This window comes from Neolamprologus brichardi, chromosome 3 (assembly GCF_056152115.1).
Source record: "Neolamprologus brichardi isolate AB-2024 chromosome 3, ASM5615211v1, whole genome shotgun sequence".
Taxonomy (NCBI): domain Eukaryota; kingdom Metazoa; phylum Chordata; class Actinopteri; order Cichliformes; family Cichlidae; genus Neolamprologus; species Neolamprologus brichardi.
The window spans coordinates 32,349-46,830 of NC_142106.1; positions in this window are offsets into that span (position 1 = coordinate 32,349).

Consider the following 14,482-nt stretch of genomic DNA (forward strand, 5'->3'; position numbering starts at 1 on the left):
CTAAGGTCAAGAAGGACAAGCACAGAGATGAGTCCACTGTCAGAGGCCATAAGAAGATCATTTGTAACCTTCACTAAAGCTGTTTCTGTGCTGTGATGAACTCTGAAACCTGACTGAAACTCTTCAAATAAACCATTCCTCTGCAGATGATCTGTTAGCTGTTTGACAACTACTCTTTCAAGGATGTTTGATATGAAAGGAAGGTTGGAGATTGGCCTATAATTAGCTAAGACTGCTGGGTCTAGACATGGCTTTTTGAGTAAAGGTTTAACTGCAGCCACCTTGAAGGCCTGTGGTACATAGCCGATTATTAGAGATAGGTTGATCATATATAAGATCGAAGAATTAATCAATGGCAGGACTTCTTTGAGCAGTTTTGTAGGAATGGGGTCTAAAAGACACGTTGATGGTTTGGAGGAAGTAATTATTGAAGTTAACTCAGAAAGATCGATTGGAAAAAAAGAGTCTAACTTAACATCAATGGAACTAAGAGTAGCTGTAGATAATATTACATCTGTGGGATGATTATTGGTAATTTTTTCTCTAATGATAAAAATTTTATTTGTGAAGAAGTTCATGAAGTCATCACTAGTTAACGTTAAAGGGATGGTTGGCTCAAAAGAGCTCTGACTTTTTGTCAGCCTGGCTACAGTGCTGAAGAGAAACCTGGGGTTGTTCTTATTTTCTTCAATCAGTGATGAGTAGTAAGCTGTTCTGGCTTTGCGGAGGGCTTTCTTATAAAGCAACAAACTATTTCTCCAGGCTAAATGATGATCCTCTAAATTTGTGACACGCCATTTCCTCTCCAGATTACGAGTCATCTGCTTTAGGGTACGTGTTTGAGAATTATACCACGGGGTCAGGTACTTCTGATTAGAGACCTTAGTTTTCACTGGAGCTACAGTATCCAGAGTCGTACGTAGTGAGGAGGTGAAATTATTAACAAGATAATCGACCTCTGTTGGGGTAGCGTTCAGATAGCTGCTCTGCTCTGTGTTGGTACAGGGCATTGACGATGATAACAGAGGCTGGATTATATTCTTAAACTTAGTTACAGCGCTTTCAGAAAGACATCTACTTTGATAAAGTCCACTCTCCACTGCTGCGTAATCAATTATTGTAAATGTAAATGTTATCAAGAAATGATCAGACAGGAGAGGGTTTTCAGGAAACACTGTTAAATGTTCAGTTTCTATGCCATATGTTAAAACAAGATCTAGAGTGTGATTAAAGTGGTGGGTGGGTTCTTTTACATTTTGAGAGAAACCAATTGAGTCTAACAACAGATTAAATGCTATGTTGAGGCTGTCATTTTTAGCATCAACATGGATGTTAAAATCACCCACAATAATTATTTTATCTGAGCTCAGAACTAAATTAGATATAAAGTCTGAGAAATCAGACAGAAACTCTGTGTAAGGCCCAGGTGGACGATAGATGATAACAAGTAAGACTGGTTTCTGAGTTTCACAGCTGGGGTGGACAATGTTAAGCATCAGGCTTTCAAATGAATTAAAAGTCTGTCTTGGTCTTTCATTAATTAATAGACTGGTGTGAAAAATTGGGCTTCACTCTCCTCTGTCTCTGTGGATCTGTTCACGTGAAATGCAAACTGGTAGGGGCGTGAGGGCCACAGGGCGGTAATCGTTCAGGCTGGTGATGGGAGACTTCTTCAGAAGATGAGGGTGAGCTGGTGTGTGCATGCTCTTAGCACCTTGCCAGGAACTCCGTCTGGACCGGCCGCCTTCCTGGTGTTCACTGCTAGGAGCACATGTCTGACATCGTGCTTGTTACAGTGAGTGGAGCGGTGCAGGAACCAGGTGAGGATGAGGATGGGAGCAGGGCTGAAGCAGATGAAGGCTGCTGTTCTGGTGTTTCTATTGGGCAAAGAAGCTGTTTATTTCCTCTGCCAGTTTTTTTCACAGCCTCTGTGGTTTATGATGTCTTGTATTCCTGCCACACCTCCCGTGTGTTGGTGCTGGACAGCTGGGACTCGATGTTTCTTTTGTGGTCTGTTTTGGCTTTTTTAATCCCCCTTTTCAGGTCAGCTCGAGCAGCCCTGTACAGAGCTCCGTCACCTGACCTGACGGTAGCGTCGCAGGCTTTGAGGAGTGAGCGGACCTCGCTGGTCATCCAGAGTTTTGGTTTGGGAAAACCTGAATGCTTTTGTCCACAGTCACATTTGGAGTACAGAACTTGATGTAGTCCAGTACTGATCCTGTGAAAGTTTCTGGTCCAGTTCAAATCTGTCCCAGTCTGTCTGTGTGAAGCAGTCCTGTAGTTTGGAGAGAGCATTTTCAGGCCAGGCTGGTGGGCCTGGCAGTGCGTCTGAGGGGGGTGTAGGCTGGGGGAGCAGGAGGGAGAGGTGAGGGAGGGGTATGGCTCTATATGTGTGTTCAATGTTGGAGTAAACATGATCTTGGCAGAGGTGGCTTGTGTTGTTGATTTTTTTTTAACCTCAGTATGACGCCGGCCCTGCGGCCCTGCTTTTGCTTCCTCTCCCTCCGTCTGCGCTGCCGCCTAGACCCGACAACAATCCACGGAGAGCCCCGTGGTCTCGCTATGTGATCTGGGATGTTGTGCGTACGATGAAAGTCCGATGACGATGTCTGGTGCTGATCACTGATGTCTATGAGCTGCTGGCGGGTGAATGTTGAAAGCAGAACCGATAGTGCACAAAGAAACAAGAAGGACGTACAAACTCAACAAAAGAAAGGAGTACTGAGATGGAGAGCCGTAAGCCTCTGCAACAGTGTGCAGCCCCATCATAATGTTGACCCGGGATGTTGTCAATCTTCAGGGTATTTTCTTTCAGTAGAGCCATCACTAGCTTTTCAAGAGACAAGAGACACTGTTGCATTTCTGCTTGGAGGTCTCACTGATGTGGCCAAAGCTTTGATCATGTCGTTCTGACTTCTGTTTGAGAGGAGAGAGACGACAGGTCTTTTTCCAGGTCCCTGTCGCTCTTTTATGGCATAGAGGTGTAATTACACCGTCATACTTGATGAACAACTCAGCTAACTCCAAGAAGTTTCCTCACTTTTGACTTGACAAGGTCTCATCATCATTCATTCTTTGGATGTGATGACAGGACTGGTTGGCAGGGTCCAATATTACCACACATTTGGGCCTCATCATACTGTCTGTGGATTTGTGTGACACGGGCAGGATCAGATGGGTGTGTAAGTCCAAGTAGGTCTGAGAACGTCCTTTCTATGGCTTCACTCTCCTCTGTCTCACTCACTCCAGCCTCTTTCTCCTGGCTCGCCCTCTCCTCTACATCCTCTCTAGGCCCCCCCCCCCCCGTACGTGCCTGGTCTACATCAAACTCAAAGGAACAGCAGAAGAACAAAAAGTTGTGGTCATTAAAGAACTTTCTGCATAAATATTAGAAATATTAAAAACTATGACAGGTTCAATAAAAATTATAATTCCCTATTGGAAACTACTGACAGCCAACTAAACAATATAACACGACAAAATGCTGATAATAATCACTTTCTTAGTAAGGTGAAAATGAACCTTAGCCATATATGAACATTGTTTATAAGGATTTGGGACTAAAACCCTCTGAGTACACTGATCGCAGACCCTGGAAATAATTTCTGTACCCATAAACATGATGAAAAATGTGATTATTTTACTAATGAGCAGTTTAATAATAACTCTAACTGGTCATACATAAAGGCGTGAATAACCAGATTCATTCATCTTCTGATTAAAGTAAGGATATGATGGTGACAGTGATAGCCAGCAGGGGGCGCCTCAGCTCCTTCCTTTAGTTGCAGACTGCAGCAGCTGTTAGCTGATTGGCTGATCAGTCAGCTGAGTGTCTCAGTTTAGTATGAAACTCTGCACTCTCAGGTTAGTTTACCTGAAACATTCAGACACTGATGCTGGTTTATGTTGCACCTGTTCAGGTAAATCTTCAGTATGAAAGTCTCTGAGGTCCGCAGGAGTTTGACCCTGACAGGAAACAGACTGATTTAAAGTCCTGTAATGGTCTTTGATTATTAGACTGTTTCTGTTTCATCTGTAAAAATGTTCAGGCTGTATCATGGATCCACTTTATTTTACTTCATTTTTTTATCCTGGTGATCTAACAGATTTATTTACATGTAGTTTCTCCTTCGTGTGCCTTCTGAGGCTTTGCTCTGTGACTGAGGAGCTCTGTGGTTACATACTTCATACCTCCACTGGGGGGCGCTCCAGCTTATTCAGTTTTCTGCTGTTCAGGATAGAAAGTTTTCCTCTGACAACTGATGAGTCATCAGCAGCTGGTTTTCTGATTGGCTGCTGGAGGATTTTTACTTTCTGTTTCTATTCATAGAAGAAGTGACAGCATGTGGTCAACCAACACACACACACACCCATCCTTGTCTTTGTGATGTTGTAGGGACACATGACCAGAGTATGCGTGGTGGGGACCGCCCTTTTTTGGTGATTCTACACCACTGAAAAAAGATCAGGCAGTATCTCAGAAAGGACCTAAACCAAGTTATCACTACAAATGATCAGAGTTCCCAGACCAGACTGGGAGCAGCCTACTGGGGACTTGTCAGGTGTTTAGTAACAGGTGGTCCATGCAAACACACCGTTGGCTTTTCTTACTTCCTGAGTGCCAGTCAGTGCACTTCCAGGTGTAACTTATATTTTGGTACCACTAAAGACCTTTGACTGAAAACTGCCATGAGTTCTGTTAGGTGATTGGACAACATTAAATTTGTTACACAGTATGGACTCACTTGATGAGGCTTTCATGATTAGATGATGTTGTTACTTTATGAAACCTGATATTTGTTCAGTAATGTCTATGTGCAATAAGGTTTGATTTATTATACCGAAGGACTGAGTTCTACCTCTTTTTTTTATATTATTCTTTTTTAATTATATTTAAACTTTTCTCTTGACACCGCAGGGACGGCACCTAATTTCATTGTATTCTGAGTTAACTCTGACTTCTCTGAATGCTTTAACTCTCCTTTCACAGGTTATGAACACTGCTGTGACGTTTGTGTCTTACAAAAACAGTGACAGAGATAATCTGTGATATGGTCCATCATCCTTAGGAGAAGGTATCACTGAACACTCTTTTTCTGGTCATTGTTCTGATATCACGGGCAAAAGTGACAATCCTCACCTGTTTCATGAATATGTGCGTCTCAAATGGAGTCAAAATGATAATCTGTTCATCTTTAGAAAACAAAAACAACTAAGCACTTGCTATGTGCACTTTGCATCACATTAGAAATATTAGATCTCTGTAGTTGGCTGTTTCTTTGGTGTAACAGTTCTTCTTTGCAGTGAATCCTGTACAGTTACAGAATGTGTTTATTTCCCCTTAGATCTGCCACATGTGTAATGAAAATGCATTTGTGGGTTGAGCAGCAGAGTTGAGTCATTGGGTTGCGCCCATGAAACTTGCCAAATTTTCTCTGCTAATGCCGAACAGCTGATTCTGTTGACAGTTTGTTTTTTAACGTGTCCTGTCGGGCAGCGTTTGCAATCAGAATTATGATCTGAATAAAGTGTGGTGCTGAACACATTTGACTGTTTCAACAACAGCTATAAAAAATCTCCATAGGCTCCTCTTCATGTGACTCTTTCATCTGTTTATTTAGTCATGTGTTAAGCGTCTGTTACTCCAGGTGCAGATAGTCTGGTGCCTGATTAGCATCACCTGTGGAGTGGGCCCGGCTACAGCATCAGCAGGTGTCTGCTCCGTGACATGTTTGACTGATGTGAATGGGGCCTGTGTCACAGGGCAACTTCAAACTGTTGTTACGAGTGAGCTCTAGAACCACGTCCAGGTTGAAGGCTACGCTCCATACAACAGGCTGAGAGACAGGCCACAGATAGTGGACCATTAAGTCTTTTGCTATAATGGTCCCATTGATACCCATGCGTTATTTATTGTAACTTTATTAGTTTCCGCCTTGAGCCGGTGCTCTTTATCTGTTTGTCACGCTGACCAGAGTAAGAGACACGGCGCCGTTTTACCTTGAGCTATAATCCCAAAATGTGACATCATCAGACTGCTTGCCGCTGATTGGCTATTCAGTGGCGTCACTCAATGAGTCATGAGAGCGTCTCCTTCATGAAAATCAAAACTACCCTCTCTGAAACCCGACAACAACAAAAATGACTACACATAAAAACAACAATGTGTTGGTCTGAGAAAAAGCTTTAGGCCAAGCAAAAGGTGTACCATCGCTTCCATGTCCACATATGTTGTGGCGTTTGTGTTGGGTGCAAATGAGGTCATGGACATCACAATCCCACACATGTTAGGTGGTACTCATTTGTACTGGAAAAGGAGCCGCTGATGTATGTGAGTCAATGAGACTTATAAAGAGAGCTGCGTGAAAACTACAGTGCTACTAAAAGTTCAGGAGAGAAACAAGCACGAGACTGCTGGTCATCAGTGCTCATCGACACCATGTTGTTAGTGTGTAGTTGTACACACACAGTGTTCGTGGTCAGTGTTAACGTCTGATCTCAGTGCAGATCATCAGCCTCTGCCGTTGGTCATACAGGGTGACCTTTGCTTACCTTTGCTGAAGCTCACATCCTGGTACATCACATGGCTGTTTGTGGTGCACGCGATGTTCTTCATGGACCTTTAAACAAGGTGAACTAGTAGTGAGCGTAGCCACCAGCACTGACACTGGTTATACTGGTTACAGTGGGAGAACAGGGGGATGATAATGAGAGACGGTAATAATCCAGAAGCACACATAAACTCACCATCACACACACACACAGAGGAATATAACTCACATGTTTTATTTAACTCACACGTTCATTAGCAAAAGTGTTATAAACGTGTGTTGTATTTAAATCCGTGAGGTGGAAGAATCAGACTCTCAGTGTGTAATCTGATTTTAGATGCTTCCAGCTGTTCCAGTCAGAAATAGGACTGTAGTACTTGTACTGCAGTAAAGGATCAGAGTACCTCACCCTCTGCTGCTGTCCAGCTTTATCTGCTAACTGCTGACTGACTCAGACCCTGATCAGCTGTTACAGTGTGGATCCAGCAGGGGGCGTCTGACTCTGTGTGTCTCTGCTGCTGTTCATGTACAAACTTCTGCCTGTAGTAACAGCTGACACAGCAGCAGCTGCTTTTCTGATTGGCTGTTGGAGGTTTTTACTTTCTGCTTTCTGTTTTCGTCCCAACAAACTGACAGCATGTGTCAGCATGTACACACACAACTACACCAATACACCAATACACAAAAACACACAGACACTCACATGCACCGATTCAGGTGTCCAACCTTTTTCTAATTTTTTTCTAATTTTTGTTGATACTGATTTTGTTTTATTTTCTTAACTGAAGGCTGATAAACTCAACTTTTCTCAAAAGTTAAACATTATTTTTATAATAAAAAAATTATTAAACTTTACAGTTTGTTTCAAACTGCAGTTCTCTCAGTGAAACCTCTGAAAACAGGAAGCACTCAGAGAGCACACCCCTCCACCAATATTTATTTTTAAGTGAATATTTATATATATTCATTTAATTTTCTTTCATATTTTTAACATGCTGTCAGACGTCTGTAGTAAAGATCTGTCCAAATGCAGGCTTGTGTTATTCATCCTGTGGATGGAAGCAACATTTTAATAGACTGTTATCATGACAGTTTCAGTGTTATGAATGTTTTCATGTTGGTCCCTGTGCAGCCTACTTTGGTGAACCTTGTGTATGTGTGTGTGTGCCTGCATGTGTGCGTGTGTGTGTGTGTTGGCCATGCATGAAGTGAACCAGATCATAATCAAACATAGATCCAGCCTGAGAACATTGGGAATCAGCAGATTCTGCTGGTTGATTGATCACCTCTGGTTATCACAGATTAAACCAGCAGGTTATAAACTTTTATTTGATCAGGAAGTCACTCAGATATCTGTTCATACTGAGATCTGTTAAAACCTGCAACCAGACAAACTCACATCACCGCAAAACACATCCTGACTCACCAAACTCCAGTATAAAAATGACCGATTTAAGTTCTGAGGGCACAAAGCTGTGAGCTCTTCCTCAGTCTGACGCTGTGATGTGTTATTTTATTATATATATAGATATATAGATGCAAGATTTTTATTTGCCATTTGTGCACAGGACCAACAGTCCATGCACATTGGAATTCTTGTGCAGAGCTCTCCAGGTCATAATTTTAACAATATTCAATTCAATTCAATTTTATTTATATAGCGCCAAATCACAACAAAAGTCACCTTTATATTGCACAGTATATCCTACAATAATAATAGCTACAGAGAAAAACCCAACAATCACATAACTCAGAAAGGTGAATTGGACAAAAAGAGTCTAACTTAACATCAATGGTGCTGAAAGTAGCTGTAGATAATATTACATCTGTGGGATGATTATTGGTAATTTTTTCTCTAATGATTAAAATTTTATTTGTGAACACTGATCCTGTATTTTATTTCCTCTGGTGGGGAAGGTTACAAAGTGATGCAGTTTAGGCACATTTTTTCTGGAGATTACAATGATTAAAGTCTCCCAGAACAGTTACAGCAGCGCTTGGGTGTTTATTTTCATGCTCGTTGATCATGTCGTGCAGCTCTTTCAGTGCTGCCTCCTCCTTAGCGGAGGGGGGATGTGCACGACACTCACAATGATGCACTGCAGTAAATAAAAAGGCCTTAACCTCAGAGTCAGAAATTCCACATTTTCAGAGCAGGATTTTGAAATGATCTTACAGTCTGTGCACCATGATTGATTGACGAGGGCGGCTGAAGTAGATTTGTTTCTAATGCAGGACTTACTGTCTGTTTGTAGTATTGCTGTACTGCAGTGAAGGATCAGAGCACTTCCTCTGCTGTCCAGCTTTACCTAGTAACTGATGACTCAGCTGTTTCTGATTGGCTGTCCTGCTGCAATAATCAGCTCTAAATATTTATTTAACTTTTAGACTGTGTGTGTGGATCGGTGTTTATTATTAATGTGACTTAAACTTGCAGACTCCACTCAGACAGTCAGACTGGTTAAACTGGTTTAAAAACATTCCAGCCTTAAACTCTGACTCTGACTGAGTGTGGATCCAGCAGGGGGCGCCTGACTCTGAGCGTCTCTGCTGCCATTCACATAAAATACTTCTGCCTATAGTAACAGCTTACACATCAGGAGCTGCTTTTTCCTATTGGCTGAACAGGAAGTGAAAGCACAGAGAGAGCGGGGACTTTCGGAGAGTTCAGGTGACCGATGGTAAACCTCAGAGATGCTGCTGCTGTTCACATAAAATACTTCTGCCTGTAGTAACAGCTTACACATCAGGAGCTGCTTTTTTCCTATTGGCTGAACAGGAAGTGAAAGCACAGAGAGAGCGGGGACTTTCGGAGAGTTCAGGTGACCGATGGTAAACCTCAGAGACGCTGCTGCTGTTTACGTCATGAGACTCAGTTCTCAAACACAGACATGTAAATGTCTGAGCTTCATGAAGCTCGCTGTTCTCTGGAAACATGATCAGAGCTCATCACATAAAAACTCCTCCACAGGTTTAACAGCTGTTCACCTCTGATTCCTCAAAAATCAGCGAAAAGTGAAAACTTAATCAACCCAAAATCCAACACACGTGTCATAAACCTCAGACTTCAATCATACAGAGGATAAAACTCTGAGCCCAGACATATTTCTCCTGCTCGAAGTCAAATTAAGTGAAGTGTCAGTATTTTGTCCTCGAATCACTCTGATGGTTAAGAAACAGAATCTGACCACGATGGTTTCACTTCTTCTGTTTCAGCAGCTTCAGAGGTGACTCTGCAGCTTTGGAGGATTTTTGGAAACTGCATCAGTGTAGAAGTTTACAGTCAGCAGGTCTGGACATTGAGGCGAATCCGGTTGTGATTTGACACTATATAAATAAAAGTTTGCTCCACTTACACTTCACCATCTATCATCTATCCATCTCCACACTTTCAGGAGGCTTAGGTGATAAATCTGTGTGGCCCCTCCCCTGTCCGACTGTGTGTGAAAATCCCGTGGAGGGAACTTACGAATCATGGACTTTAAAGTCTTTTTCAGCCGCTCCACCAGCTCATCAGTCTGAGGGTGGCAGACGCTGGTCTGAATAGATTTAACACCCAGTAATGTGCACAGTTCCTTTAGTGTGCGAGACATGAAGGATGTGCCCTGGTCAGTCAGTATCTCTTTCGGGATGCTGACCCGGTAGATGACCTGAAATGGCGCCTGCACTAAATTCTTTGCAGAGATGGTGGGCAGCAGCACTGCTTCCAGGTATCGCGTTGAATAATCCACTAATACAAAGCGTTAGCCGCGTGCACTCCGGTGAAATGGCCCGATGAGGTCCATGCCAATGCGCTCAAACAAGACCTCCATTAATGGTAACAAGTGCAAAGGTGCTTTTGGAAGGGATGCCGGGCCAATAAAATGGGGCCATTATTCATTGCTGTATAATGAGCCGCCTGGAAAATCATTTCCTGGTGGCTTTTGGGCACCAACACTGTACACTGGTGTGTGTCTCCTCCATGTGAGTGTCACGACTCACTTGGCAAAGCCTTTCAATAATACGAAGCACGGGTAGTTTCGCACGACTTCAGTGTGCACCACATGACCATCAGTTTCTATCATTTGGTCAAAGGCTGAACACAGGGTGTCATCACAAGACTGCTCCAGTGGGGAAATCTCCCGTGGGGTGAACTTCCAGAGTTGGCGGGACCTCACTCGAAGGACCTGCGTGGACGATAGATGATAAATAGTAAGACTGGTTTCTGAGTTTTACAGCTGGGGTGGACGAGGCTAAGCATCAGGCTTTCAAATGAATTAAAAGCATGTCTGGGTCTTTTGTCCTCCACAGTGGAAAATGGCTGAAAATAATAAGGGTATCACTTTATCCAGCTGATAATGTTATAATCAGCTTTGCAGTCCCCATTATCATTGCAATGCAGCCATTTTATGTTTTTTGCTAATTTCTTCACTTGTTCCTGACATGCTTGCATTTAAATCCAGTTCCCAAACAGGAAGTGACACAAATAGCCTTTGAGTCAACTGACCAATTACTTTAAAAAGAGGGTGGCTGATGTTAAAGAGCTGAAACTTCTTTCATCCAGTTTGAATGTGGAAACCCTGACATGGAAGCTGCAAGTCTACAGATCATGTCCATCATATAACTATAAGTGATATATGTTTCAGTGAAAAAAACCATTTTGACCCAGAGTTTTTCAGACTGAGAAAACTGATAATGAAGGTGAAGAATCAAATTAGTGAGGCTGACTAGTTCCTCGTTTTTACCTTTATTTTCTCTGGTACTGTTGTCTTTGTTTTCTTTTAGCTCTTCTTCAAATATGAGCAACTGTAGGCCTGGTACCCCTAATATTAATAGAGCTAGACATGTTTTAAAACAAGTTCTGTTTTTAGTTTATTTAAAATATTAGGCATTTGTTAAAACTCAGAGAAACTTCCTTCAAGTGCAGCTCATTCTGGAGCTGTTTCCATGCATAAGGGACAAAGAACCTGAGAGCTTTTCCCCCCCAACTCAGTGCGAACTCCTGACCTCATCAATAAGAACAGATGTTTGTGAGTGAATGTAGTAACATAGTAATATTAGATATAAGGGGAGAAGGTCATAGATAGCTTTATAAATGAACATATAAGAACATCCTACAGTACAGTACAACATACACTGATGAGTAAAACTATTGAGGTTTGTGATGAATCTCAAGGCTTGGTAGTAGACTTCAAGTTTCAAGAGAATTTAAGCACTTTGACGAAGCATTCATATAAACTACGTCTCCGTAGTCAAGCAATGACATGAAAGTGGCAGACACAAGTCTTTTCTTAGTCTCAAAAGAAAGACAGGACTTAATTCGAAAGAAAAATCTGAGCTTCAGTTTCTTTTTTTTACCAACTGTTTGATAAATGACGTAAAGAAGAATCATCAGTCAAAACATGAAAAGTGTTACTAGGTGGAAAATTCAAAGAATTACATTTAGTTGTTGAAAACAACATTTTTTTATTATTATTATTTTTTTAGCAATGAGAGCAAATTTAGAAGTGTGTAAACTTTGTTGAACAGTATGAAAGGATTGTTGGAGCTGATGCCTGCTGAGGTGTGGATCCAGTGGAATACATCACAGTGTCATCGGCATAAAAATGGAAATTCATGTTTGATACTCCTTGATCAAGAGCATTAACATATAAGGTGAATAATAAGGGCCCCAGAACTGATCCCTGGGGAACACCTTTAACCACATCAAAGAAGCAGAAGATAATGTTTGTTTCTTATTGTCTAAAGACGCAATAAATGATTTTTTACTTTATTAACGCTGTAGTTGTACTGTGTCCTTTTCTAAAAGCAGAATGAACATATGATATAATATCATAACTTATAAGATACTCCTTCAGTTGCTCACTTACAAGATTTTCACAAGCACAGATGATTTTAACATAGGGCTGGAACTGTTTAGGTCACTGGATCACATCTTATAAATAACAGCAGCAAATTGTCCGGACCAGCAGATTAGACAAAGGAAAACATTTTAGAGCTTCATGTACCTGTGAATCTAAACTAAAACTGAAAGATGAACTTGAAACATCACAGAACTTATGGGCATGTTGTCATCAGGGATATTAAGAGAAAAATAGTATGTATGCTATAAAGTGAGCAGGAGTGTTTTGACAAAGGTAGTGGACTCAGCACCTGGATTAGGTTGTACATTAGCAGAAATTAAAAGCAACAACACAACTAAACACCAACACTTGTAAGAATCATGTGGGAAATAAGTCATGCTTCCTAAAAATGTTGCCACTAAATGAACATAACTGTTTTGTAAAACCATTACACAACAAAAATTAATGATTAAGACTGGGTTAGACTGATGAACCTTTACAAAATCCAAAGCATATGAACCGTCATGGTTACTCTACAAGATGTTGTCACATTGTGATCCCTCTCAGTTTGCTCAGTTTGGCACTATGGCTGTTGTTCAGGGCGGTGCAGAGTTTGAGAAGCTGACACGCTGTCATGCTGTCAAACTCATACTGACTGTGAACTGTTGGGTGGAGGAAGCTGGTTTAGCTGTAGGAGAGGTGGTGGGCTATGACAGCCTGAAATATGCCTCCCGTATGAACGGTGGGATTGTATTCTTTCTTGATATTGTGTCTAAGGTTAATTATTTCGTGTCGTTATTCATGACACCTTTGTGCCCGTTCTCCCGTTGGTCAGCCCTGCTATAAAGGTTACCATCTCAAATGCACCTCCTTTTATTAAAAATGAAGCTGAGGAGGTATGGCCACCTCGTTTCGCCCATAAAGATAAAGGTTTCTTTGGGGTGCAAATCTGTGCTCCTCAAACATGTTGTGTGTCACAGGAGGCAGGTTTTTATGATCCTCAAAGACACCGCTGGCGAGCTGAACCTGTCTTTCAAGATAGTGGGTTTCAACTACATGTCTGAGAACATGAAATGTTTTGGTTGTGGTGGAGAAGAGCATTTAATTCGATCCTGTCCAGAAAGCCTAAGAAACACACAGCCAGCAGATGTGTCACGGGTTGCCAGGGCACACCGTGTGAGGATGATTTAGGACCCAGGAAGCGTCTGCTCTGGTGCAAGTGAATTTAATAAACAAAAATAGATACAAACAGAAATGGCACGGGTGAACTAAGAAAACCTAAACTGGGCAAAACTAACAAAATAACCAGGAACGAAGATGCAGGGAAGCACAGGAAAACACATGGGAAGACGGACGGCGAGAAGCAGACGAACCCACGACAAGGACGAGGGAACACACACTATAAATACACACACCAGTAATCAGGGGATGGGAAACAGGAGGGAAACACACCTGGGAGACATAAGAGCTGACGAGGCAGGGGAAACATAAACAGAACACACTGACATCAGACAGAGCCCTTCAAAGTAAAACAGGAAACACATACACGTAATGACACAGACTCAGAGAAGCGGACTAAACACAGAGACCTACTACACTAAACGAGATACACAAGCAGGGAAGACACCAAACAGAGGGAACACAACTAAACCCTGGGAAACCCAAAACGACAGTCATAATACAAAAAACTATCAAAAGTAAAAGTACACAACCAAAAACACTGGGTCACCGACCCAGGACCATGACAAGATGATGTAGTTGGAGGGCGGACGCCAGCCACCTGGTGGGGAAATGTTGTTCGCCAATGCGAAGCCTGCTGAGGCCGCAGGCAGCCCTGCTGCTGAGGCACTAGCCTTTACTGTAATAGGTCTGATAGAAATGACCATTTGAGGGGCGCTGACAGCATGTAAACAGATCTGACTAATGACCAGTCTGCAGGTTTTTAGACATAAGTCAGAAAGATGAAACAACTCTTGAGTCTGTGTGTGATGATCTTTGTGAGGATGACAATAATAATGAGTGTGATGAGGATTTGTTGAAATTGTCTCAGAAGAGGAGGAGCTCTGAACTTGCCCACTGTAGTACAAAAATGTTAAAATTCTGGTTCCT